Source organism: Phascolarctos cinereus, unplaced genomic scaffold (genome assembly GCF_003287225.1).
Source record: "Phascolarctos cinereus isolate Bilbo 61053 unplaced genomic scaffold, phaCin_HiC Scaffold_2;HRSCAF=192, whole genome shotgun sequence".
In the NCBI taxonomy this organism is placed as follows: Eukaryota; Metazoa; Chordata; class Mammalia; order Diprotodontia; family Phascolarctidae; genus Phascolarctos; species Phascolarctos cinereus.
The window spans coordinates 371,491,017-371,515,859 of record NW_027555625.1 but is presented as its reverse complement, the minus strand read 5'-3'; the positions used below and the strand labels follow the sequence as shown (position 1 = coordinate 371,515,859).

General features: G+C 40.4%; 1 protein-coding gene across 5 annotated transcripts in view; it reads left to right on the top strand.

Annotated features, from left to right (window-relative positions):
• SIL1 (SIL1 nucleotide exchange factor) overlaps positions 1–24,843 on the top strand; it is a 264,597-nt gene that overhangs the window by 35,303 nt on the left and 204,451 nt on the right. The window contains exons 2-4 of one of the 5 annotated variants that reach the window (XM_021005078.2): positions 8,452–8,581; positions 12,620–12,777; positions 22,094–22,127. The gene's annotated coding sequence lies outside the window, so the exon portion shown is untranslated. Of the gene's footprint in view, positions 1–8,451; positions 8,582–11,133; positions 11,308–11,966; positions 11,991–12,619; positions 12,778–22,093; positions 22,128–24,843 lie in introns of those variants that run through there. The other 4 variants (XM_021005076.2, XM_021005079.2, XM_078150456.1 and 1 more) reach the window with 4 other exon arrangements.

Here is a 24,843-nt window from a genome sequence, read left to right as displayed (position 1 = left end):
CCTTTACTTAATCCTGGACAGTATGTGACAGAGGCAGTTCCATTTCTACTTTGACCTTCTTTCTCTACTTTCTGACCCACCAATCCAAAATATGTCACCTCCATTTTGGCTGGACTTCTCACGTCCTCCCCACCTGAAACTTGGACTCCTCTGGGGTGAATACCTGGGCTTAGGTGATATTATTTTCTCCATGTCTTGTATCTTTCTGAGAACCAAGTCTCCCCAGCTTTCAGGCCACCGTTGGCTATCACTCCTGTCTTCTTCTTGCTTTCCAGCTCCTATTTACTCCTGTATTTCCTCTATTAGAATGCAAGTTCTTTGAGGGCAGTCTTATTTGCCTAGTACAATGTCTGGCACATAGTAAACTCTTAATACATTCTCTCTCTCTTTCTGTCTCTTTTTCTCTCATCTATATCTATCTACTTATCTATGTATCTGTCCTTCTATTGTCTTATCTGTCTGTTGATCTATCTGTCCATTCTAGTGCTGAATTAAGAATGGCATTTAGAGGTCCCTCCATTCCCTCACATCTCCCATGGAAGTGTCCTCTCTAGGGAAGGCCCTTTGCTTTTGGAACATTTTTCTTTCCTTCTTCCTTCTCCCCTCCTCCCTCCTCCCACTGGCATAGGTCAGTGACCAGAAGTGTTCTTGAAGGAGGGTTAATTGCAGTGGTCTGATGCCTTTTGTAAAAATTACTTAAAAGTTTTATTTTTTGTCTTCCCGTTCCTGCCCTCAAATTTTATTCTTTTTTTTTTTTTGGATGAGGAGAAGGGATTGAAGTAAAAAGGTTAGAGCCCTGGTTTTCTGGCTTGTGATGGATCTGACATCTTCCCAAAAGTACCTGTAGATAACTTTTAAAAAAGTTTTATTGATAATGGGTTTTTTAAAATATCATACATTATTTTTCTGAAGTGCCTCTAAATCCTTGGCAGAACCTTCTCTTGCAACAACATCAACAAAAAACAGTTAAACAAAATTTACTGAAAGTATATGTGACATTCCACCCCCCCCAGCCCCCATCTCTTTTGTCATTTGCCCTCCTAAACTAAGATTGATCATTGCATTTTCAGTTTGGATATGCTGCCTTTTAATGTTATTTTCATTCACATTACATTAGCCATTATCTCTACTGTTCTGTTGGTTCTGCTTTCTTCTTTCTGGGTAAGTTCATACAAGTTCTAATTTTTTCTCTAAATTCCTCATATTCATGATTTCTTACAGCATAATACTCCGTTATATTCATGGATACCTATTTAGTTGGTAGTTTTTCTTATGGCAGAAAGTGTTCCTGGGACTATTTTGCAATATATTGGACCTTTTTGTCTTTGACCTTCCTGGGATCCCTATGTTAGAGGGTATGAACAGTTAGTGATTTTTCTTGAAAAATTCCAAATTGTTTCCCAGAATGATTAGATCAATTCACAGATCCCCCCAATAGTGTGTTAGCTGTCTGCTTGTAGCCTCTATAACTTGGACTTTTTCTTTTATCATCTTTGCTAATGAGACCTCTGAGAAATTTGTCAGTGAAGGAGGGAGGAGACTTTGGGGAGGAGAGTGGGGCAAGGGAGATTTTATTGAGAAGCCCTGGTCCTCCAGGTAGGAGCCACAGCACAGGGAGAGATATAAGATGCACAATTATAATAACAAAACTCTTTTGGAGGTGATGCGATCCAAGGCACTGGTGAGAGAGTTAGGTTGGGTGAGGACTTTTTTCATCTGAGACAAAAAGACATGGAGGAGAGAATAAAGGAGGGTGATGAGACGAGGACAAGACAACCTGAAGAGGAGATTGGAGGAGCCCTGATTGAATGGTTTCCGTTTCCCTAGTAAAATAGGCTGTTTTTGAGGAACTCACATCTTATTTTTAGATGGTGAGACGGACTTAGAAGGAGCACCTTGAACATGCATATGAAAGGTAACCTGCCTAACTATAAATTCAGAATGAGGAGGAACACAAAAAAGAGTAATTGCAGTAATTTGGGGTGAGGTTAGTGAGGGCAGGCTTCTTAGAAAAAGGTGAGTCTCAGGCTGTGATAGGACCAGGCTGGTGGAGGTAGGAGGGTATTGTAAGCAGAGAGAATAGGATGGTGCAGTGGGAAGGGAGAATCATTTCTTCTTTCTCTGACCTTTGTCCATTCTGCAAGGTCATAGCATCTATGAGTCTTGTACAGAATCATAGATTTAAAGCGGAAAGAAATCTTAGAGATAATTTAGTCCAAATCCTTTGTTGTACAGATGTGGAAACAGACCTAGAAAGGCTTCCTGAATTGGCTGAGGTCACACAGGTTCAGAGCTGGGATTTTAACTAGGTTTAGGGACTCTCAAACCATTGCTTTTTCAGCGTCTGTCCTGGAAAGCTGAACTGTCCTGAATTTTGTGGCTGAAAGAATAAAGTCCTTGTGGAATTTAGAGAAAATTAGAAGACTTGTATGACCTTATGTAAAAAGAAAAAAAGTAGAACAGAACATGGCAATTCTCTGTTTTGGAATTACTTAGGAAAAATCAAGAGAAGTAAAGAGCAAAAGTGTCCAAAGAGCCATGCAGGCAGCAACTGTTTGAGGCAGAATCAGAATAAATGTAATTGGGAAATACTTAACAAAACAAAATGCAATAAAAATTAGTTAATGTTAATTTGTGATTTTCTAAGTCAATATTCAGCCACCATTTCTATTGAATTTGATACCATTGGTGTAAAGGAAAGAAACCTGGATATGTGGTCAGGAGTCCTGGATTCAAATTTTGGCCCAGACACACCTTCAGAAAGATGCAGTGATTTTACTTTCTGAGCCTCAATTTTCCTCAGCTGTAAAATGAGGGTAATACCTGTGCAAGGGTTTGTGCATCTGTGCATTATCTTGTGTCTTTAGTATCAGTTCCCTGTTGTAGATCTTATTCTAGCTTCCCTATATGGAAGAGTGTGTGTGTGTGTGTGTGTGTGTGTGTGTGTGTGTGTGTGTGTATGTGTGTGTGTGTATATATATACACTTCCCTATATGAAGTATAAAAGAATTTGTTGCCACTCAGGGATTGAGGCTTTTCTTCTGGCATGGAAAACATCTCTCTATACAAGGTGAAAACATTTTTATGTAGAATACATTTGGGGATTACTGAGTTTTGCCTTTGTTCTTGGCCTTTAAAAGGGAGATCTGTGAAAGGGGAGAATCATAGAAAAATTGGTGAGACAGACATGCAAGGATTGATTCACTGGAGGGGAAAGCCTTGAAGGGCACTGGAATCTCTCAGGGAAACAGGGTGTTGAGGGAGCCACGTGGCCCTTGAGAAAGCAGAGGACAAAAAAGACCGGGTGGTGGTGCCCTAGCTAGCGGAGGAGACTTAACCTGTAGCAGCAGGGGCCTGCAGAGTCCCAGGAGCTGAAGAGTAAGTTGCTTCCTAGATGCTTGGAGAGGTTCTGGACCCAGCAGGAACCTGAACTAAGACAGTGTGGAGAAACTGTCCTGGACCTTGCCCTTCATTAGCGCTGTGAGTTAGGTGGACTGCATGTTGAGGTGAAGGGAATCAGTTCTTTAATGACTTCAAGTTGTTTTCCTTGATGAGGATGGGAGCACCCGATTTTAAGTCTGGACAGCTGTATACTGTGTAAGTTTTTTGTGAGGAGGTGAGCCTCACTGCAGGTAAGCTGCTTGACTTAGTAGCAATCCCAGTTGTGTCCCCCTGGGGAAGGTGGAGCTCACTAAAAAGCAAAGGACTCTACCTAGTTTTCAGTTTTTTCTGTTTTAAATTTTTATTGTCAAGTTAAAGTCTGAATTTAATGTAATTAGCTTAAGGAGCTAATTTTGTGGTAGAGACAAAGACAAGAGCTATGCTGTTTGGGATAAATTCTTGGTGAGGGCATAAGCCAAAGCAGTGATTTGTGAAGAGAACCTCCAAATTGAACCCAATTCATATAAACTCAGAATTGTAGTTCTAAGTCATAGGTTATATTTTTATCTATTTTCCAGGATTATTGGGAGGAAAGCGCTTCAAAAATCTCAAAGCACTATGTGAATCTAAGTTTTTTTTTAAACTTTGACTTTTTTAACCTCTCATGTTAAGTTTTCAAGGAAGAAACATCTCCTTAAGAAATAGTCTATATAAAATTCATTAGGTCCTATATCCTCTTCTCTGTTTACGTAATGCTGTACTCAGCATTTATTTATAATTGGAGTAGGTCTTTATTTTTTTGGTGAGGCAGTTGGGGTTAAGTGACTTGCCCAGGGTCACACAGCTCGTGTCAAGTGTCTGAAGCTGGCTTTGAACTCAGGTCCTCCTGACTCCAGGGCTGGTGCTCTAGCCACTTCACCACCTAGCTGCCCCTGGGTCTTTATTTCTTAAACAGACAGTTGACTTTTTTTGCTTTTAATAATTTGTTAAATTTGTTTTCTCCCCTGCGCTGTTTGAGTCATCTAAGGAGAACTTGTTTTTTCCCCGAGTTGCTTTATGTGACTGTCTTCTTAGCATATGGTTATTGGAGCCAAAATGTGGAGTAAGGGATAGAATTGTGGCTGTTGGGCCCTGGGCATTGATTTTTGGGTTTTCTATTATAAGGAAGTAGAATTGGTGCATTTGCCTGAAATGAAAATGAACACAAAAGACCATTAGGATACATCAAATTCATCTCACTCTTCTTTTCTATAATTCTGTAGTGTTGCCTCAGTGTTGACACAAGGAATTAGATAAGAATTGAGAACAACTTAAACACTAATAATGTATTTTAAAACTGGATATGGCTGGCGTAAGAGAGGGGTGGTTGCTATATATGTTTTAATGGCTGATCCTGGTAGAGTTTAGAGTCCTGGCTTGAGGAACCTTCCCCCAGTGGAGTCTTTGTAGTTAAACTGAGGGGTGGCAATCTGTTGGGAGTGGGCTGGGATTGAATATCACCTTGGTAAGCAGACTTCAGTGTTTTTTTTGTGTTTGTTGCTCTGGTAAAGAAGATTTTAAACTTCCTGGTGTTCTTACACCTGCTTCCTGGTTAAATACTGGAGTCCTACAAGCCATCAAAACCGAAAGTATGGGTTCTGTGGCCAGGAAATAAACCTACAAGAATTTGTAGAAGAAAGTAGTGTTTCAATATGGGGTTAGCTAGCCTAGACAGCTGTTGATATTCTGTATCCACAAAGAGAGAAAACCAGGATAACTCTTCTACAGAATTTTTTTCCTTACTAGAAGTTTTCTCATCCATATTTTTTTTAAACCAGATTAGACATGGCCTAAACTAGCCCTCAAAGATATTCATCTTCCCTATTCCTAATTTTTTTTGTTGGTAGATGAGTGAGTGGAAGGGAAAAGAATAAATTTCAGCGTCTTTGTCATTCGCTCACTGAAGTGAATGACTTTTTTCTTTATTTCTTAGATTGCACATAATACTTTTTAATGGTATTAATTTTCAGATCTTGTTATTTTTTTTAATTGATGCCTTTTGTTTTCACATCACATTTCTCATTCTCCTTACCTATCCAAAAGTCCACCTCTAGGGAAGGGGGAAGTGTAAATAAATGAAGCCTAGGGAAAGAAATTGAAGACCTAAGGCACATAATAGTGTTTTCATCTTTGCTGCTGCTGAAAGAGCAGGGCTTCAGGAAAGAAGAGGCGCATTTGGGAGGTGAACAGTTTGTTTAAGAAATGGATTTGGGGGCAGCTAGGTGGCACAGTGAATAGAGCACCGGCCCTGAAGTCAGGAGGACCTGAGTTCAAATGGGGCCTCAGACCAAACACTTGACACTTACTAGCTGTGTGACTTTGGGCAAGTCACTTAATCCCAATTGCCAAAAAGAAAAAAAAGAAAAAAAAAGAAATGTATTTGGATTTCTGGACATCAAGGTTAAACTTGCCTAATTGAAAGTAATAGCATTTACCCCTAGTTTTTTCCCTTTTCTGGCCACATAGAATGAGTCTTATCCCTCTTCCACATGACAACTCCTTATATACTTAAAGAAAGCTACCATCTGCTCCCTCCACCCCAACTGTATGCTTCTCCATGCTTAATATCCTAGTTTCTTTAAATTATTGCATGTCATGAGCTCAAGGCCCATCACATTCCAGTTGCCTTTCCCTAGAGTTATTAGTTCCCTAGCTTATCAATGTCCTTAAACCTTGCTGCCTTGAAATTGATACAACTCTAGATGTCCTGTGACCAGCACAGAGTATACCAGGCCTGTCCTTTCCCCTATTCCTTGAAACTGTACTTCTCTTGATGAGTATCCCAAGACTGAATTAGCTTTTTCAACTACTGTGTCCTATTAAACCCCTCAGATTTTTTTTAAGTGCCATCTGACCATGCTTTTTTGAGAACTTGCAAAGCCTGTTTTTTTAACCCAAGAATAATTTATATTTATAAAATCTCTATTCTGTTTCTTACTCTATTTGGCCCAGCATTCTATCCTTTCAGGATCCTTTTTGATCTTAATCCTGGCATTGAAGGGTGTTAGCTATCCTCCTAACTCTGAAACATTTGCAAATTTTATAAGCGTGACTTTATCCCAGTTATTGATAAAAACACAAAACAGCAAAGGACCAAGCGCAAATCTCTGAAGCACTTCGCTAGAGATCTCTCAAGTAGCTGTGGAACCACTGATAACTGTTCTTTGGATCCACCCATTTAACTAGTTTGGAGAGCGTGTAATTATGGCTATTACATATATCTATTCTGTTTTTCCAAAGGAATAAAATGAGAGTCTTTATGGAATGAATGCTTTGCTAAAATTTAAGTAAGCTTAATCCGCATCATTCCTGCTCCACCCGTATCTATTAGTTTAGTAATCCTGTCAAAAAATAAATTAGGATCAGTTTGGCATGACCTATTATTTCTTTTTCAATCTCTCTGTATCTTTTATTTTTTTTTTTCAATGATGGAGCATTCCCCCCTCCCCATGAGGGGCAAGAAAAAAAGAAATATAAAATCCTTGTGTTATAAAAGCATAGTCAAGCAAACTGCTCCCACTTGTGTTTCTTGATTATGTGAGATAATTTCCTAATTCTTCCTCCATTTTCCTCCCCTAAAAAAATCCCCCCCCAATGTCATTTGATATCATCAAAACATAACAAAATCACTCCTAGGCCCTCTGTCTCATTTGAATTTTTCTGTGACCCCTGATGACATTAAGGTTCAGGAGGGACTCATATCATTTGTTACCTCTTTCATCAGAATGTAAATAGTTCATCCTTCTAAAAGTCTTTTCTGATCACCATTTATATTTACGTTATGTTGCTCTTATCTCCTGTGTTTGTATTTCACACTTTATATACAGCTCTAGTCTTTTCATTAGGAATGTTTAGAAGTCCTCTATTTCATGGGAGGTTTATGTTTTCCCTTGTAGGATTATACTGTATTTTGCTGGGTAGGTTATTTTTGGTTGTAGTATCTTTGCCTTTTGGAATCTTGCATTCCATTTTCTCTACTTCTTTAGAGTGGTTGTTGCTAAATCTTGGGTGATTCTGACTATGGTTTCTTGGTACATGAATTTTTTCTCTCTAGCTATTTGCAGCCAGAGAGCCAGATTGTTTGTCTTTGATTTGGAAGCTCTCAATTTTGTTAATGTTGTTCCTGGAGTTTTTATTTTGAGATTTTTTGCAGGAAATGATCAGTGGATTCTTTCTATTATCACTTTGTCTTGTTCTTATATGTCTGGGCAGTTTTCTTTCATGATTTCTTGAAATACGCTATTCTAGGACGTACGTGAGTGAGAGTGGTGTGTGTGTGTGTGTGTGTGTGTGTGTGTGTGTGTGTGTGTGTGTGTGTGATGGCTTTCAGATAGTCAAATGATTTTTAAATTCTCTCTCCTTGATCTGTTTTCCAGGTCAGTTGGTTTTATTATGAGATATATTACATTTTCTTCTATTTTTTCAATCTTTTGACTTTATTTTAATATTTTTTGTTGTTTCCTGGAATCATTAACTTCTGTTTGATTCATTCAAATTTTTAGAGGATCTTTTACTTGGTTGTAAGGTTTTGTGTCTCCTATGTTAAGTATTAATTCTTTTTTCATGTTCCTAATTTCTTGCAGCTCTAGTTTCTTTACTAATTCTTTCCTCTCTCACTATCATTTTAATTACAGTGCCATTTTAAAACTCTTACATAATTTCTTCCAGGAATTCTAATTGATCTTGTGGGCAAACTGCTTTTCTTTGAGGCTTTTCCTGTGGACATTTTCAAATTATTCTCTTTTCTCTAGGTTTATTTCTTGGACGTCCCCGGAATCATAATAGTTCTTTTTTTTTTTTAAACTAATTTTTGGTGTGGTTTTCAGATTGCAAGGGATCCACTCCCGCCTTATTTGAGAACCTTTCTTTGGGAGTGGTAGTGATGGTGCAGAGTCTTTGTTCCCACTTTTTCTTGCAGCCTCCAGGGACTGTACTGAAGACTTCTGTGAGAGAGGGGGACTTTCTTTGACTTGGGGAGTCCCAGGTCCCTTGTTTTCTATAGATTATGCTGAGGTTTTTCTTTTATCCCAGGTACCTTTCTGTCATCTGGACTGCCCCTTCCTCCAAGGATCAACCCAGTGAAAGCCCCTTCCTTGGCAACCTAAGTCTCTTCCTTCACTCCAGACTGCACTGACCACCATCCTCCTTGGATCAGACAGAGGTGAAATCTTGTCTTATTTTGCACTCCTTTCCCCCCTGCTCCATTTGAACTGAGTTGAGGCCCCTTCTGTCAGCCCAGCGATCCTTCTTTTTGCCTTGTATCTGGGTCTGAGATCTCCCTCTTCTGCGGGGATCAAACTATTACAGTTTAGGTCTTTTTTTTTTTTTAATGTAACAACTGGGCTAAAAACTGCTCTCGCGTTCTTTTCTTTGGAGTTGGCTGGAGCCTGAAGTTCTTCTCTTTGCCCGGGGAGGAGGTGCTCCCTTCTTCAGGGATTCAAATGAAGAGTTATGTGCAAAGGGAATAGGTCATGTCATGGTGTATGTGTGTAGGGGGCGTGGGGGAGGCTGAGCTGATCGACTTCCTTCTGCTCTGCCTTTTGGCTTGGTTTCTGGCATGATCAGATGGATCCATGCTTGTTTTTTATACCCTGCTTACTTTTCTAGATGGTCATGAACTTATCTCCAGCATTTCCCGAACTAGATAGATTCATAAAGAATTTATCGATCGCTCTGCCCTGGCACTGTGTTAAACTCAGGGAACACAAATGTAGTGTCTGTAACTAGTGCTAGATATGTATGTAATGTACATCCCTCTCCTTCATTTTCAAGTCTTTACGTGTTTTCTTTGCTGTTTATGATGTCGTTTGTGACTACTATTAATCACGTATCATGGTATAGGAAGAGTGGGTCATGGAACATCTTATTAGTAATAATACTAATTAAAATTTATAATCTAAATTCATTAACTGCATTATTATACCCATCATAACTATCATAACAGTATAATATATTAATTTAATAATATATGATATTTAGATATGTATTATAAACTGTGGTTTAAAATTTCAAAATGTTTCAACATCCATTATGCCATTTAATCTTTACAACCTTCTATGGTGATAGTAACATACCAGTTTTCTTTATAGTTGAGAAAATTGGGGTTGAGGTTAAGTGGCTTGCCCAAGTTCATATTTTTTTTTTATTAATTTATTTTATCATCAATCACTTCCATAAGTTTTTGAGTTTTAAATTTTTCTCCCCCTCCCTTCCTGCCTCCCTCCCCAAGACGGCATGCAATCTAATAAAGGCTATACATATACATTCCTATTAAACATATTTTCACATTAGTGATGTTGTAAGTGAGAATTGGAACCAATAGGAGGAACCACCAGAAAAGAAACAAAACTCAACAGAAGAGGAAAAAAAAATAGTAAATAGTATGCTTCAATCTGCATTCAAACTCCATAGTTCTTTCTTTGGATGTGGATAGCATTTTCCATCATGAGACCTTTGGAGATGTCTTAGATCCTTGCATTGCTGAGGAGGGCTAAGACTATCAATATTAGTCATTGCACAGTGTGGCTGTTAGTGTGTACAACATTCTACTGGTTCAGCTCACTTCACTCAGCATCAGTCCATACAAGTCTTTCCAGGTTTTTCTGAAGTCTGCCTGTTCATCATTTCTTATAGCACAATAGTATTCCATTAGATTCATATACCTCAACTTGTTCAGCCATTCCCCAATTGATGGGCATTCTCTCAATTTCCAATTCTTTGCCACCACAAAAAGAGCTGTTATAAATATTTTTGTACATGTAAGTCCTTTTCCCATTTGTATGATCTCTTTTGGATATAGCCCTAGAAGTGCTATTGCTGGGTCAAAGGGTATGCACATTTTTATAGCCCTTTGGGCATAGTTCCAAATTGTTCTCCAAAATGGTTGGATCACTTCATAACTCCACCAACGATGCATTAGTGTTCCAATTTTCCCACATCTTCTCCAACATTTATCATCTTCCTGTTTTGTCATGTTGGCCAATCTGATAAGTGTGATGTGGTACCTCAGAGTTGTTTTGATTTGCATTTCTCTAATCAATAGTGATTTAGAGCATTTTTTCATATGACTATAGATGACTTTAATTTCTTCATCTGAGAACTGCTTGTTCATGTCCTTTGACCATTTGTTAATTGGGGAATGACTAATATTCTTATAAATTTGACGTAATTCTCTATGTATTTTAGAAATGAGGCCCTTATCAGACCAAGGTCATGTTGTTAGTAGTGAGTGGTGGTACTGGAAATGTCTTGGTCATTTTACTAATGAAAGGAGGCCAGTACTCCATTCACAATACCTGCTGTTAGCCTTCCAAAAAGATGGCATGCTAGATATAGCAGATATGGTCCCCATTCACAGGGGCTTGAAGGACTAAGTTGCCATTCTTTCTTTTTCTTTTTCTTTTCTTTTTTTTTTTTGGGGGGGGCAAAGGGACGGGATGTCATACGTTTTCATAAAAACATGCATGCATTTTATTTGACTTCCTTTATCTTTCATGAAATACTAAGCCAGAGAACTGCTTCAGAAGCAGCTGCTAGCCCTCATATTGGTTGATAAGGGTCTAAAAGGTCAACTATAGCTCCTATGTCTCCTGTCTTTCACCTGTGCATCTGATCAAACAATAGACTGCTGTCATGGAAACAGCTGTCATGTTCTGTACAACATTCCATCTAACCTGAGGAGGATATGAACCACAGTAACAATTGGACACTTCTGAAACATCTTATTTATGTACAAATTCCCTCCTTTGGGAAATTTGGAAGACTGAAAGAGGAATAGAATTAGTGGAATGTTTTTCAAGAATTTTCAAAGGTCTTAAAATAAGCTGAAAAAACTGGTCCTCTGAGCCCAGTTCTAGAAGCAGATAAATTCCAAATCTGCTACATACAGTAAGGCTTTCCTCCTTTCCTCTGATCTCTTTCCATTTTCTCTTTCAATTTATTTTAACATCCCCCTTTCATGGTCTTGCCTTTCTAAAAAGTTAATTCAGGCTTCCTTACTAGCTCCTGGCATGAAAATCAGCAGGGTTGCTGGACCTAATTTACTTTATTTTTCTTCTGTCTTTCCTTTCTTTGCTCCCTCTAACCACCTGCCGCCCCCCCCCATCTCTCCAAACTGTCCCTGTCTCCCAATCACAATGTAGAGTATGAGCCACTGTGGCAAGTAGCTTTAGAGACATGTCTGGGACAGTGGTGATTTGGAACTATTTTGGGCTTGTACGTTTAGATTAGACATTCTCTCAAAGCTATAAGCAGAAGTTCTTGAGCCAATGGGTCTTTTTTTTTTTTTGCAGACTGGGTGAAGGGGAAATGTAATAAGAGGATGGAAGGAGTGCTGATACAGGAGAACTCTGCTCTTGCTGAATTTGTATGAGAAGAAAAGTTATCCCTCAGAGAGTTCAGTCTATGGCTTCATAGCACAGCCATTGATTCTTGATCCCTCCGCTACCTGGGGAGGAGATGGAGTTATGTGAGAAAAAGAGCCTGAAAGAAGGGAGCTTTAGTTATGAGACTCTGGGGATGGCAATCAGGGGCTGAATGAAGAAACAGGGATTTATCTACATATGCTGTAGGTGAGCAGGATGCTGACTGCTGGAGACTAGTTAGGACTGGCATGGAGAGGAGGTGCTTCCATGTCGGTGCACTGGTCTCTCTATCATAGTTATAGATCTACGTTCTCTTTTCTCAGTGATCTGCGTGTGCTTTTCCCTTCAGCTCCTCTTCACTTTCTGTCCCTGATACACGCATTATACTCTTTGTCTCGGTGGGAATTGGCAGGGAGCAAGCAGAGGGCTATTTGCCGTGATTATATCTAGGGTAGAACTTTGTGAAATTACAACATAAGGCGTGCCAAAAGTTGTAATGCAGTTTTAAGAGGTCGGGGCTTAAAACTGCACTGAGACTTTTGGGACACCCTGTATAGCACTGCTAAGCACAGTGACCTCCATGGTAGTCTTGTGATTCCCACTGAACAAAATGACCTTTCAAATACATTTCAAAAACATCCTGAGGGACTGTGAAGATTGTTGAACTGATCAACGGTACTAAGCAAGGAAAACGAATTTGGAGTCAGAATATTTTAATAAGCAGCTCAAAAATCCTAACCCACAGATATGTAATAACTAGAGTGTCGTCATTTCTGGTCTTTGTGGGATCCTGGTCTCATCCCTTCTTTTTTTGTTTCCTTCTGATTGCCTTCTAGATTCTTTCCCCATGGTCTTGGATGTTTGACTTCGTGGGATGAGGTTCTGGCTATTTGCAGCCAGCAGAAAGCCAGGCCAGGTGATTCAGGACAAAGTGTGTATGTGGGCCATCTGGTGCTGCCAGAACAAGAAACGGGCCAACTCAGCTGAAGCAGAGGTAAGAGTTTTCATTTCTGTGTCCATTTGCATCCCATAGGATTCTTAAGGATTTGCCTAGGCCATCGTACCAGGTGAGAGAGAGGGAATAGTAACTAATTGGGGCTCAACATAAAAGGAATTAATAATTATTTTGGTGAATTAAATCGATTTTGCAGTTTTCCTGGCCTAGGAAAGTGTGGAGTAGGGTCTTTAGTGGCCAGTCTGAAAATACATAGGCTCTTTTTTTTATTCTCCAGTGCAACTGGGAAGGTCAAAACAAGTAATTTGGGGCTCAGCTGAACAACTCATTTGTTCTTCCTTGGTAAGAGAAAATTGTGAAAAATTGAAGGGGGAACCCCCAAAGGAATACAGAGCCTAAGGTGAAGGCTGAAGGGAAAAACCCCCCCCCCAGCAAAATGAGAACTATGAAAGGTACACAGGCATTTAGATGAGTGCTTGACATTTTTATACTTAACCACATTGTTAAGTTCCGGGTCTTCCTCCCCCTTTACTACTTCAGTGAGTCTTCTTGGGCCCCCAAGTTGGTTCTACTGACTTCTTGGCAAAGATTAAATATTAAAGTTACTGTAAGGTCCCCTATTACTGAAGCTTCATCATTTTTTACAAGATAACTCTACTCTCTGTTGTTTACAGCATTATAAAGTGTAATAAATAAAGCTGAAGCTATATTTGTCAAAGTGCATGCACACAGCCTTTTAAAAAAATTCTGGACCTATAATAAATATATCTTGCTGCTTAATTCATAGCATTTGGTAACTTCAAGCAACTCCTCTGTCATTGACTTATGACTTATATAGACTCCTTTTCTCCTCATGGTGTTTGAGGGAAGGTGCTTTCAGTCAGGTCTTCTGGCTGTTTTCCTAGTCTTCCCAGGACACTAGCAGGTGGTGGCTGTTGTCGAGTCCTGTCTGACTCTTCATGAAAACCCCATTTGGAGTTTTCTCCGCCAAGATGCTGGGATGGTTTGCCATTTCCTTCTCCAGCTCATTTTACAGAAAAAGAAACTGAGGCAAATGGGGTTGAGTAAGACTTGCCTAGGGTCACATAGCTATTAAGTGTCTGAGGCCAGATTTGAGCTCAAGCAGTTAAATGCAAACAAATAACTAATTGGATGAAAACAAGCTGTGGCATATTTTGTGGAGAAGGGGTGTGTATGTGTGTGTGTGTGTGTGTGTGTGTGTGTGTGTGTGGTGTGTGTGTGTGTATTTGAAGAACATGCAGATGTTGGATTCTAGGTGTTTTCTCTTTATACCTGATAATCAAAATAGTAGCATGTTGGTCTGGTCCCTAACTGTCATCTTTGAATAAGACCAGAGAGGGCTCATTGGAGCACCACAGGGGAGAGGCTGGCTCCGTTAATTTCTTTGCTTTTTGTGGGGTTTGTGGGGAGGCTGCGATCTGTTGTAAGCAGGGGGCTTTACTGTTGGCCATGACATTCCTGATGATTTTCCTTTGGCTTTCGGAAGGCAGTGATTTATTGAGATTGGACCCTCAGAAAATCACTGCTCTCAGCCAGCACTGCAGTCTGTTAAGTAGGCTTTGGACTTGTGCTCTGTGGCTGTCCTTTTATTATACCGTGGTGGTTCCTGGTGTGGATACTTCCAACTTCCACATTGTTCTCTGTGTGACATAGTGAAGAGGGAGCCTTCCTTACAGTGAGGACTCTCTGTATTCAAAGCCTGTCTCTGGCATCTCTGAGGCTGGATGACTCTGGATGGTTTATATGGTATGTTTGAGCCTTAGTTTCCTCATCCCAGATGTGGAAATAACAGTATCTTTAACATATACCCCACAGAGTCATTGGTAGTCCCAAATGAAATACTTTATGTAAAGCCCTTTTCCAGCTTCAGAGTTCTAACTAGATGGCAGTTGTTGGTGGTGTCATTTTGTATTCTCCATCCTGCATCATGTCCGTGGACTGTTGTCAAGAGGCCCTAACTCTCTGAAACCTTTACCATTTGCTGTTGGAGACAGTTTGTTTTGTTGCTACTTTTCCTATGGATAATTGTAACTCAGTAATGAAGGATGGAAGAATATTATTTTTACGGTAGTGTTTAGTATCTGATAGCTATTAGCCAAAAGGTACACGTCCCTAGTGAGGTACTGTAAATACATTTTATCTGTGCTATTACCTGCTGTTTTGTGAATGTGTCCCTAAAGCATTTTAATCTTGTTTTTCATACTTGTCTCCAAGAGAGGGATTGTTCTGATTTGCAACTTTGGGGGATAATTACCACATTCATTAATTTCTGCTCTTTCCTTCCCCTCCATTTATTACTGCTTCCTTGAGAAAATCTTTCCCTAAATCTACACTAGTAGGAGATAAGTCACTTGATTAAAAGGAAGCATTTTATCTCTCTCTCAGGACTGTAACAAGAGAGACAAGTTCTCCTGGGTCCTGACTGATGATATGTGGCTGCAACTGCTCTTAGAGCTATAACTGGGGCAGGTCAGCTAGGGCTTTGTGCAAGGACAGTGAGAGAACTGCAGTCCTTCAGCTCTGTGTGTGTGTGTGTGTATGTGTATGTACATATACATATATATCTGTATATATGTATACCCCCCACAAACTCTGCTTAAACCGCCCCCCCCAATTTAGCAAGAATCCTTGGTTAAAATAGGAAGGTACCAAATAGAAGCTAGGTCAAAGCCTCTCCCCATCCCTCACCATCAAAGGCCTCAAGTATATATATATATATATATATATATATATATATATATATATATATATAAATAGGGTCTCTGTCTTCCCACCACTATTTTGCTCCCCTCCGTGAACTGAGTGGTCATTTATGGTTCTGGCTGCTCCTGCAAGCAAGGATAATCAATCAGCAAGTATTTATTATGCACTGTGCTAGGCTCTGGGGATAGAAGTACAAAGAATGAAATAATCCCTACTTGCAATTCTAATGAGGGAGACAAGCACACATAAAAATAAATACAGCATAAATATAAAGTTAATAAATAACAATATATACAAAGTAGTTAAATACAAGGTAGTTTGAGAAAAAGGCATGACAATTGGAGGAAAGGGGAGGGAACAGGCATTTATTAAGTGCCTGGTATGTGCCAGAGACTGCTAAGTAGAGAGGCTTCATGTAGAAAATGGTGGCTTAGCCACATCTTAAAGGAAGAGAGGGACTTTGAGGTGGAGATGTAAGAAAGGAGTGCTTTCCAGGATTGAAGATGGGCAATACGGAAGCATAAGGTGAGGAATGAGGTGTTGTGTGTGAGGAACAGACAAGGCCATTTGTTTGGATTGCAGAGAGGAGTAGTAGGAGCAACATCCAGGAAAGATAGGATGGGGCCAGGTTGTATAGAGCTTTAAAAATTAAATAAAAGGCTGCTGGATCACATGAGCCACAGGATGGTGGACTGGGCACTTTCTGGGATCCCCACAATCTCTGAAAACCTCATCAAAACAGAAATTATGTGCCAAAGATAAAACAGCTTCAGTTCTCTCCATGGTCTGGGACACCCAGAAACAAAAAAAAAACCCCAAACAAATAAAAAACAAAACCCCCAGGAACTGCTGTTCATTGACCCTAAGCTCACTCAGTACTCCTCCTCCACTTTGCAGCAAGGCTGCCCTTGCAGAGCCAAGGACATGATTCTAACTTACAGCAAAACCTACTCTTGTGCTCTGGTCCCCCTTCCCTCTTTCTGGTGCTGTGGAGAAGCTGATTGTAGGTTGCAGAAGTTGGCCTGGATAGCAGGCTTCACCATAGCCCTTAAGGAGCAAAAACCTGGAAGCACTGGTGCTGCAAAGCTCAGAATTGCCAGTGCTGGGGAAAACTACCTCTGAACTGTCAGGCCAGAGAACTAAGGAGCAGAGGGAGTGGAACAGGTCACCAGGACAGGTGACCCTGCCTTTGGCAAGCTATGCAGTTTTCCACCACACGTGAGGAAGAGAGCACAGCATCTAGTTGGGGCCACTGACCCCTCAAAAGTCAGTTTGGGTAATGAATTGCCCTGTGTGGGAGGAGGCTGAGATGCTTTGAGATCCATCTTCTAAGGAAAACACAATCTGAGGAGGGGGAGTCAGGAAGTGAGTTATGTGGAATATTGTATTCCATACCCTCCAATCTTTTAATGTAGAAGCTGCAAGGTCCTGTGTAATCCTGACTGTGGTTCCATGATATTTAAATTGTTTCTTTCTGGTTGCTTGCTTGCAGTATTTTTTCTTTGATCTGGTAATTTTGGAATTTGGCTATAATATTCCTTGGCATTTTCAATTTGGGGTCTCTTCAGGAGGTGATCCGTAGATTATTTTTTTTCCCTCTGGTTCTGGGGCCTCAGGGCAGTTTTCTTTGATGATTTGCTGAAGGATGTTGTCCTGGCTCTTTTTTTCATCATGGTTTTCAGGTAGACCAATAATTTTTAATTTGTCTCTCCTGGATCTGTTTTCCAGGTCAGTTGTTTTACCAGTGAGGTATTTTACGTTTTCTTCTATTTTTTCATTCTTTTGTTTCTGTTTGACTGCTTCTTGATCTCTCTTAGAGTCATTAGCTTCCACTTGCCACATTTAATTTTTAACAAATGGTTTTTCTTCTATTAGATTTGTACCTTCTGGGGCAGCTAGGTGGCGCAGTGGATAGAGCACCGGCCCTGAAGTCAGGAGGACCTGAGCTCAAACCCAGCCTCAGACCAAACACTTGACACTTACTAGCTGTGTGACCCTGGGCAAGTCACTTACCCCCAACTGCCTTAAAAAAAAAAAGATTTGTACCTTCTTTTCAATTTGACCCACTTTACTTTTTAAAGAGTTCTTCTCTTCAATGGGTTTTTGTGCCTCCTTTTCCATTTGGCCATTTTTACTTTTTAAGGAGTTTTCTTTTTCTTTTTTTTTTTTCTTTGGTTATTTTTAGGTAGTTGGGCTTAAGTGACTTGCCCAGGGTCACACAGCTAGTAATTGTTAAGTGTTTGGTCTGAGGCTGGGTTTGAGCTCAGGTCCTCCTGACTTCAGGGCTGATGCTCCATCCACTTTGCCACCTAGCTGCCCCCATAATCCTGTCTCTTTTGCCTTCCAGAATATCATACTCCATGGCCTCCGGTCTTTTAATGTAGAAGCTGCTAAATCTTGTGTTGTCCTGATTATATTTCCACGATACTTGAGTTGTTTCTTTCTGGCTGCCTGCAATATTTTCTCCTTGACCTGGGAATTCTGGAATTTGGCTGCAATATTCCTAGGAATTTTCCTTTGGGGATCTCTTTTAGGAGATGATTGGTGGATTCTTTCAATTTCTGTTTTGCCCCCTGGTTCTAAAATATTGGGGCAGTTTTCCTTGATAATTTCTTGAAAGGTGATGTCTAGACTCTTTTTTTGACCATGGCTTTCAGATAGTCCAATAATTTTTAAGTTCTCTCTCCTGAATCTATTTTCCAGGTCAGTTGTTTTTCTAATGAGATATTTCACATTGTCTTCTATTTTTTGATTCTTTTGGTTTAGTTTTACAGTGCCTTGATTTCTCATATAGTCCCTAGCTTCCAATTGCTCCATTCTAATTTTTAAGGAAGTGTTTTCTTCAGTAAGCTTTTGGACTTCCTTTTCCATTTGGCCAGTTTTGCTTTTTAGGGCATTCTTTTCCTCATTGGCTTTTTGGACCTCTTTTGCCATTTTGGTCAGGCTATTTTTTAAGGTGTTATTTTCTTCAGTATTTTTTGGGTCTCCTTTAGCATCACTCTCAGTTTTTCCTCTGCTTCTTTTACTTGCTTCTCAGAATCCTTTTTGAGCTCTTCCATGGCCTGGGCCCAATTCGTATTTTTCTTGGAGGCTTTGGATGTAGGTGCTTTGGCTTCATTGCCTTCTTCTGGCTGTATGTTTTGATCTTCTTTGTCACCAAAGTAAGATAATAATAGTTTGACTCTTTTTGCGCTGCTTGCTCATGATCTCAGCCAATTACTAGAGTTATAAACTCTTTGTTAAGGTAGGAGTCTGTTTCTGGTGTGGAGAATGTACTGTTCCAAGCTTTAGGGGTTTTGTGCAGCTGTTTTCAGAGATACTTCTAGGTACCTGTAAATTTTCAGTTCTTCCAAGGTGCTATTATCAAGGGTGAGATGTTTACTCCTTCCCTGGCCTGAGCTCTGCTCTATGAGTGACCACAAGCACTCTTTCCTGTGTTGGAACTGTGAGGAGGATTTTCTCCTCACTGCCACTACAAGCTCCACCACGCCAGCACTCCTCCTCTCCCCAGGACTGCCACCTAGAACTGTGACCCAGAACCAAGCAAGGGCAAAGAGATCCCTTCAATCCCCCTCTGATCAGCCACTCGATTTCCCCTCAGTGTGTGGGCCAAAAGCTCAGGAAGCCGCCACCGTCCTGGGGCTAAGCTTGGGGAATGGGGCTGGGACCCCACGCTTCTCTCTCACCCCAGAAACAGGTTTTTCCCACTGACCTTCTAAGTTGTCTTTGGCATTTGTGGGTTGAGAAGTCTGGAAACCGCTACAGCTGCCCGATTCAGTCCTCTGAGGCCTGCTTCAGGTTCGCTGTGGCCTGTGCAGCCACGCCAAACTGCGCTCCTCTCCCAGCCCAGTGCAATATGCCTTTCCACTCAACCATCCAGGTTGTCTTGGTCTGGAAATTTGTTTCACTTTGTCTTTTTGTGGGTTCTGCTACTTTAGAATTTGTTTAGAGCCATTTTTTACGGGTATTTGGAGGGGTTTTGGTGGAGAGCTCAAGCAGGTCACTGCTTTTACTCTGCCATCTTGGCTCTGCCCCTGTTTCCTGACTTTTTCAAAAAACAGGTGATCTCTCCTGTAGGAGTGCAGGGGGCACTTACCCAAGCTTTTTCTTCTGCTCACCTGGGCCTTGCCCTCCAATGTTTGGCTTCTGCTCACCTGGGCCTTGCACAGGGATGTTTTGCTGCTGGAGAATGTTTTGTCAGCCTGGAGCTTTGCCTCCTGAAGTTGTGCTTCCCAGATTTGTGCTGAGGTACCAAGTGATTTGGCTGCTGGAGAACGCTGTAGATGTTGCCCATGGTGGTTTTTCAAACTGGTGTCTACCTGTTCCCCTACCTGTACTGAGACTCTTGGGGGGTCGTGGTGTTGGAACTTGCCTTCTCCATCACCCTGGGGCTCAGTATCTCCCCCTGGTATGTTGAGGTGGGGCTTGCTGCTGGCTTGCTGGGGTGCCTCCTGTCCTATACTGCTACCCCTTCCCCAGAATGAGTGGGGCCTTTCCTGTTAATCTCCTAAGCTGCTTGGGCTACAAGACTGCTGCGTCCCATCTTTCCACTGGCTCAGGTGTTCCAAAGTTTTTCCTGGATTGAGATTTTCTGGGCTTTCAGAGGTCCGTAAGGGAGGGTGAGAACGACTTACTTCTTACTCCACCATCTTGGCTCCCAGAATCGGAACCCCAAAAGAAATTCTTTTTGGAAAGAGGTACAGAAAAAAAAATGTAAAAACCCTAGTTTTTAAGAACCTGGACAGGACTTTAGAACAGAACTAGCTAAAGGGGAGGGCAGTGTCAAATGAGAAGAGAAGGTCAGGGTGAGGGGAAGAGAGTCAGTGGGAATAGGGCTACCTTAGAAAAAAAGTTAAAGTAACTGAACTTAATATGTGATTATAATAGGAGAGGAAACTTGAAATTGAAAAGCTTCTACACAGACAACATTAATGTGTCTAGCATAAGAAGGGAAGTGGTTGAATGAGAAAAAATAATCTTTATATCAGATTTCGTTAATAAAGTTTTGGTATCTAAGATACATAAACAGTTTACACATACACACACACAAATATGTGACTAATAGCCATTTAGATACATGGTCAAAGTATATGAACAGTTCTCAAAAGAGGAACCACATGAAAAAGTGCTCCGAATCACTAACAAAAAGAGAAATGCAAATGAGAACAACCGTGAGGTTTCACTTCATACCTGTAAATTGGTAAAATTCACAAAAAAGTGGCAACAAGTGATGTTGGAGGGGTTGTATAGAAAGAGACAGGCACACTAATACATTATTGGTGGATCTATGGAATGGTATGACCATTTTGGAAAGCAGTTTGGAATTTTCAAATACAATGACTAAAATATCTATACCTTTTGATTGAGAGACTCCCATTATTGAGCTTATACCCCAAGGAAGCCCTCAGTAAGAAAAATGTCCCTCTATATTCCAAAATATTTATAGGTACGAATTGAAAACAAAGTATGTGCCCATCAACTGTGGAATGGCTAAACAAATTGTGGTATATAAATATAATTGAATATTACTTTGCTGTAAAAGATGATGTGTGACAAATACAGAGAAGCATGGAAAGATCTATGTGAACCTCTGCAGAGTGAAGTAAACAGATCCAAGACAATATATACAATAACTATACTACTTCAGTGTAAATGGAAAAAAAAGACACACCCAAAATTAAAAACTAATTATAACAAAATTATAAAGATCAGGTGGGACTTGAACGAAGCGGTATTAGAAGACACCCCCAGCCTATGCCTTTGTGGGGGTGGGAGGTCCACAGGTGTTACACATTGTATATGTTTTCAGACTACTTATATTTATTGATCAGTTCTGACTTTCCAAGAACGATTGGGGAAGGGATGCAGAGGATGCTATGGTGATGGAAAAAAACAGAAAATATCAACAAAAGCTTATTTTAAAAAATAAAAAACTAAATAAAAGAATTTATGTTTTTATCTAGAGGCAATAAGGACGTACTGGAATGGAGTTGGGGAATGACATGCACGGTCAGATCTTCACTTAAATAAAATGACTTTGGCAGCAGTGTGTAGGATGGACTTGGGGCAGAGAGAACTTGGAGGGTTGTTGAAGTGATCTAGGCAAGAGGTGGGCCTCATTTAAATTGGCAGTTGTGTGAATGGAAGGAAGGGTTTAGATGCAAGAGATGTTTTGAAGGTAGAAATGGTAAGATTTGATAATTAATTGAATATATGGGGTAAGGTAGAGTGAAAAGTTGAGAATAAAGCTAGGATTACAAACCAAAGATACTGGAAGTATGGTGGTTGACTTTGTCGGAAATAGGGAAGTTTAGAAGAGGAGATAAAAGTAATAAATTCTGTTTTAGACATGTTGAGTTTGAGATATTTCCAGGACATCCTTTTTGAAATATCCAATTAAGCAGTTGGCTATCTGGGACTAAACTCAAATTAGAGGGCTACCTTGGTTTTGTTCAGTCAGGCCACTGGCTGGTCAGAAAAGTTGGATCCAGTTATGGTGAGCAGAAAGTTTGAGGCAGAGATTGTTCTCCTTAGCAGTGGACTGTTATATTCTTTCTTGCCAAAAAGTAAATGTTGATGTTGATGTTAAAATGTTAATATGTGATATTACAAACATTTCTTGTGTCCTTAGGAAATATCATCTGGAGAACATTCTGGATAGAAAGGTAGGCAAAGGATATAAGTCGTATTCCAGCCTTCACTTTCCTTATCCGTACCCTTAGTGTCTGTGTTTCTGGCTTTCCAAACTTTAGCACGAGGCCTCAGCTATAGCTCTCCCCTCGAACCTCCTCCAGCACCTGGGGCCTTCTCACCCTGAAACATCCCTTCGTCATGCTAGTCCCCTTCTCCCGTTGGTGAGTTCTATCTTGGGCTTCTATTTTGAGGAGGGACCCAGGCTAGCCAACCTTCATTTATTTGGGATAATTTGTAAATATATTCCTTCTGGTTATGTAATCATCCTGGAAATAGTGGGCCAAGTCAGACATGATGGTAGCAAATTGATGTGCAGACAGAGGGGTGTGGGTGTAAGACAGAGAGAGAGAGAGAAAACTAGAAATTATGTGAATTTATTGGGATTTGGAAGGAGAGAATAGTTTAAAAGAAGCTGAATGGAAGAAGGGAGTTGGAAAGAATTTCTAGTTAGTCAAGGAGAGAGAAAGGAGGTAGTATATCTGGGTTTATAGAAGGGAGGTTTAGGGTATGTATAGAATATTTTTAGCATGAACCTGGGCTTGTGCCTGGATGACCTGCCGTAAAAGACCTTATTTTCTTGAGGACTGAGATGTAGAGGAGTGTAGGAGAGGGCCTCAGCACCTTGAGGGTAGCATGATGTAGGAACTGAGAAGAAAAGCTATAAAAAATTTCTCTGGAGTTCTCAGCATTTGTCAGAGAAAGCCTCTGGTGTTTCTTTTGAGACCCCCAGACTTAAGGGAAACTTTGAGCATCTGGTATTCAACACAGAGAGTCTTGCCTCCAGCTCCACTTTTTACACCTCATAACCCTTTCACATCTTTTTAAAATTCCTCACCTCCTACCATTCCATCTCCTTGCCTTCCCCATTTCAGCAAGAAATGGAAATTTTTCATGATAATGTGAAATCAATAGGAAAGCTTGGCAAAAAAAAAAAGAGTAAGAAATAAGGAACCCCTTTCTCTACCCTTCTCCCCAACCAGGGAATTTTAAAAATTATATATGTTACAGTATCCTTAGGGTTTCCTTTCCTGCTCTTTTGAAAGTCTCCCTAGTAACCCAAATCCAACAGAGACACTTTGGGAAGATAATTCTGTCTGGCGGGAGCTCGAGCTCCATGTTATGAGCTTTTTGATTTTCTTTTCGTCAGTGGTGTGTTGGAGAGCTGACAGATGAGTCTGAGCTCATCTGAACCCTGTTACTGACTGAGTTATCTTTGTGAATCTCTGTGTTTTCTCCTTGTACCTGTCTAATGAAAGCCAAATTTGATTTTTAATCAAGTAGATGAATGATATTTTTTCTCCTCAAAAAAAAAATCCTGTTCCTATTAGGCATAACTTAATTTTTTTTTAAGGGTACCGATAAACTAGGGACAGTGGTCCTTTTGAAATTAGGCCAAGTCAGAAAATATGGAGGAAGAATCTACACCCCCTCACACTCTGCCTTTTTTTCTGGTTCCAGGTTTAAGAGATGGAGTTTGACTAAGTTTCTCTTTCCCCCTTGTATCTTCACCTGAGGTATTAGAGAAAAAATACTTCTAAAGGTTTAATGAAAGGAAGAGTCTTGGCTGTTTAGAGGAAAATAAAGTCCAGTTAAAGGTGTCTGCTGGGGCAGACAACAATAGTGGCTGGGGGAGGCTTAGATAGGCATTGATAACCTCACTTCTAGACCCCAGTTCCTGCTTTGTCATTTGTTTTGGGGAAAAGAAAAGTCTTCAAAGACAGTCAGCTAGTATTCATTGTGCCTTCATGTGATAAAATACATCTGCATAATTTTTACTTGTTTAAATCTGTAAAGTTAGAAAAACCCACCTGATTTCTCCCTGTGTTCTGCCATTGTCCCTTCTTTATTCTCCTTCCCTGCCACTTTATTCTCTTGGCTCTCTGTCCATCCCCTCTCCCCCCTAATTCCTTGAGCTGTTTCAAGCCTAAGTCCCAGGCTGTGGAGGGCAGTGATTGAGGTATTTTACTGAGTTACGGAAAAATGGCTGAATTATGATCTGCCTTGTTGGAGAAAACACCAGTCATATCACTGGATCACAAATGCTTTGAAGTATAGTGGTCCACAGTACAGTTAGGCTTAGGAAACATAGCTTTAATCTTGTTTTCCATTCTTTCCCTCCAGAGTGGCAGTGTGTTTGACCTTCCAGGGGTCAAATTACTGCTGTTCAACATAATCTCTCCCACTTTGGATGGGAAAAGAGAGGGAGTAGAAATGAAGATAGATGCTTGACACTTAAGCTCAGCAACCTTTCATGGTTAATGTATATGGGGTGGGGAAGTCATGTTTTCCTTGCCTGTTACTTGATTACCATAATTATAGGTCTGGCTTTGAGCTGCCAGAGAGTAGACATCTTTAGCGAACTCACAAAGAGCTCAAACTCAGGTTTCCTTTGTGTAGCATTTGGATGGGACTTTTTCCTAATCTTGTGATCAAAGTACATTTAACTAGAATATTCTTAAAGACTCAGTATCCTGAGATAGTTGGTATTTAGGGAGCCATGGACCAAGCAAGTTAGGTAGAAGACCGTCTTCTCCAGAGCCGGGTGCTCTATCCACTATGCCACCTAGCTGCCCCTATTTTCTCTTTTTCTGTTGAAGGAATCACTGTTTTTCCAGTCTCCCACGTTTGTAACCTCCGTATTTTCTTCAGCTTCTCATTCTCCTGAGCCGTACATACCCAGTTAGTTGC